At 35.7% G+C, this 3644-nt stretch overlaps 1 non-coding gene across 1 annotated transcript; it reads left to right on the top strand.

The window, feature by feature from the left end:
• Positions 1-475: 475 nt before the first annotated feature.
• On the top strand, positions 476-567 carry Trnay-gua. The gene is given in 2 exon segments: positions 476-512; positions 532-567. It is a non-coding gene; the product is annotated as a tRNA-Tyr (tRNA).
• The last annotated feature ends 3077 nt before the right edge of the window (positions 568-3644 follow it).

Genomic DNA, 3644 nt, shown 5'->3' with positions numbered 1-3644 from the left:
AAATTAAAACTCTCTCCCCATCCCAGGAATGCCGCATAACGGTCATTATATCACTTAAGTTTTCATAACATCCGAGCAAATAATGATAGAGAAATACAGCACACCGTGCCCGCGACCCTAATATACCGGGAAAGTTTTCTCGAGCTTGAAGTTCACGTCGAAGCCAATCGTAACTATGCTGCATCCCCTTTAAGCAAAATCCGAAATGCACTGTTGTTTCCTTTGAGGGTATTCCAATGCATTGAGCATCTGGATGTGGATAAAGTGAGTACGAACGTTTTTGAGCGCGTGGCTGCGCGTCGGCTGTGTTTTGGACGCGACGTCTCTGCACTCCACTCCCTTTCCGTCTTCGCTCCATCGTTTCGTCTGGAATGTCAGTCGGAGCTTCGCTGGATCGCTCTCATTCACTTTCACCCTCGGAAATGAGGTCAGCCACTCGCTGTATATTCCGTGGAGATCCTCGTGATTTCATGCGCCTTCGGTAGCTCAGTTGGTAGAGCGGTGGACTGTAGATGGTTCCCAGTGTCAGATATCCATAGGTCGCTGGTTCAAATCCGGCCCGAAGGAGTTTTTTTTTTAATTTTCTCCATACTTGGTAATTTTTCAATTTAATGCTATTTTTCGGAAGACCGCTCCGTTGTGTTTTTAGTCCATTATTCGCATATTTAGCATGAAAGAAAATCTAAAATTAATCTGTATACCTCAGATATTCAGTACATGGGAACGAATGTTTGCTTCTCTGACATGATTCAACTAATAGGAGAGTTGGAAAATTCTAGCATCTCCTGCCGTGTATGTATTGTCGTTTCTGAAAGGCCAAAAGGTTATTTCTCGAAAAAGGATTGAGGTTGTACATAAAATATTCCAATTTTAGAATTTCAATATTTATAATTAGTTATGGAAAATTCCATGATGAAATAATAAGTTGTTTCAGGCGTGACTTATCAGTATCCATGATAATGAAAAGCGAGTTTCAAACAATAAATTCGCAAAGTGAGACGAAAGACGAGCGGTCGAACTTGAGTAATGACGCTTCGCTCAGGTCAAGTATCCTCCTCGAATAAGAAATTTAGTCAAGTAAATCACTCCATCAGGTTTTCAACCCGAAGTTTGCACAGGTTTGAGTAGAGCTCACCCAAGACTAAGCTATTGACGTGTTTATATACGAGGTCAGGCTTGCGAGGGGGGCTAGGAATTCCTTTCCCTGGCCCGCCTAGGACTTTGGTTTGAGGGTATCCGCAGGTTCGCGTTAGAAAAAGGATGAATGGCCTTCCCGTAGAGTGATTCTTGCAAATTCGGTTTGTGATGGTCTACTTGGGTCTAATATTAATAATAATAATAATAATAATAATAATTTTATTTCTGCTTGGTTACAGTGTAACATAGAAAACGTCATAGTGGACAAACAACACATGAGATAAAAAACATAAAGGACAGATGACAGTGGTACATATTTTAGCTTATTTTAGCATATTTTTTTTTTTTACACAAGTCGTAGAACTCATCTAGTGAATAAATTGAATTTTGATATATAAGCGTTTTTAATTTGTGCTTGAATGAGTTGCTATTTTGGATTGCTTTGATATCTGGTGGTAGTAAGTTAAAAAGTTTGGCCCCTTTATGATATGGTCCTTCACTAGCAAGTTTAGATGACCTCGGTTCAATATGTATATCATGTTTTTGTCGTGTGTTTATTTGGTGTATTTGACAGTTTAGATCAAATGAGTTCAGGTTTTTTTTTACATACATTATTAAATTAAATACATACAAGGCAGTAAGAGGCATAATTTTTAAGGATTGAAAATGTGCTCTGCATGACTCCCTATAGGGTAGATTGAGAATAGCCCTGATAGCCTGTTTTTGTATTTTAAAAATTTTATGAGATTGATGTGAGCCACCCCAGAAAATAATTCCATATGACAGATGTGACTGAAAATTTGCATAATAGAGGCATTTTCTAATATCGATACTGGTACTTGTTTTTAGATATCTTAATTGAAAAAGAGTTTTATTTAGCTTAGAGGTAAGGGTTTCTATATGCATAGACCATTTCATTGTTGATTCAATATTTACTCCAAGAAAATTGAGGTTTTCAACAAATTTTAAATCATTTCCACATAATTTTACTGGAGGTGTTAGATCTCTGCCAAAATTAACACAGACTGTTTTTTGAACGTTTATGGCCATCATGTTATTTTGACACCAGTCTTCTAAACATTTCATTGTGGAACAAACTTTCTTTAGTAGATCAGATTTTTTATTGGACTCGATGAGAACATTTGTATCATCTGCAAATATTATAGTTTTTGCTTCTGGGACACTCTCAGGTAGGTCATTAATATACAAGAGGAACAACAGAGGCCCAAGAATGGAACCTTGCGGAACACCCATTTCAATAGCCCTTTCATCTGACTTGAATTCAGATCTGTAATTTGTGGAATTGTCAAGATGGGGGATTACAACCACTTGGGACCTTCCTTTGAGATAAGAATGGAACCATTTATTTGTATTACCTGTAATTCCATATTTAATTAGTTTTTGCAATAATAGATTATGATTTACTACATCAAATGCTTTAGAGAGGTCTAAGAAGACACCCAAGGATGATTTACCAGTGTCCATTGCACTTAAAACATTGGTAATAAGTTCATGAAGAGCTGTGGAAGTAGATTTGTTTTTTCTGAAACCATGTTGTTGTTTAGTGAGAACTGAATTTTTTTCCAAGAAATTTACAACACGTTTTTGCATTACTTTTTCAAAAACTTTTGAGAAGCCTGATAGCAAGCTTATAGGCCTGAAATTTGTTATATCCTTTGAATTTCCTTTTTTTTTGCAATGGAATTACCTTGCTTACCTTCAATCTTTTGGGAAAGCTACCCTCACTTAAGGAAAGATTAATGAGATAGACGAGGATTTTGCATATATAAGGAATGGAGAATTTAATTATTCTGTCTGGTACACCATCAATTCCTGCAGAGTTCTTATTTTCCATGGATTGACCAATTTGAATTATTTCTTTCTCTGTGACAGGAAAAAGGTAAAGTGAATGTAGTACCATGTTATTAGGACTATTTCTTAAATTTCCATTTTTAATACACGAGACAGAATTTTTTGGAGCCTCAATAAAGTAGCGATTTAGGGTGTTTGCTATGTTATTTGGGTTAACTTGTATATCATCATTCACTAATAGCTGTATATTTTTTGCTTGACTATTATTATTTGTCTCCTTTTTTATTATCTGCCAAGTGGTTCTTGTAATATTTTTGGCACAGGCAAGAAGTTTATCATTTGAGGTTGACTTTGCTTTTTCCACGGTTTCTTTAAAATATTTACAAAAGTTTTTGTACGTAGTCTTATGTATATCACTGTCAGTGTTTTTGGCTAGAAGATATAACTCCCTTTTACGTTGACTCATATTTACAATTTCCCTAGTTAACCACAATTTTTTTTGATGGGTATCAGAAATTTTGTACCTTTTCACAGGAAAGTTGATATCAAAATAGTAAAGGAATTTGTCTAAAAATGCATCCATTTTTTCATCGAAGGAGTTGGCAGCATAGACTTCTTTCCATTGTTCATTTTTTAGATCATAGGCTAACAATTGCATTTGGTTATCATGGAAGCACCTTTTATAAGTGTAATAC

Source organism: Ischnura elegans, chromosome 6 (assembly GCF_921293095.1).
Source record: "Ischnura elegans chromosome 6, ioIscEleg1.1, whole genome shotgun sequence".
Classification (NCBI taxonomy): domain Eukaryota; kingdom Metazoa; phylum Arthropoda; class Insecta; order Odonata; family Coenagrionidae; genus Ischnura; species Ischnura elegans.
The sequence above is the reverse complement of the archived record's forward strand: the minus strand, read 5'-3'. Positions and strand labels throughout refer to the sequence as shown.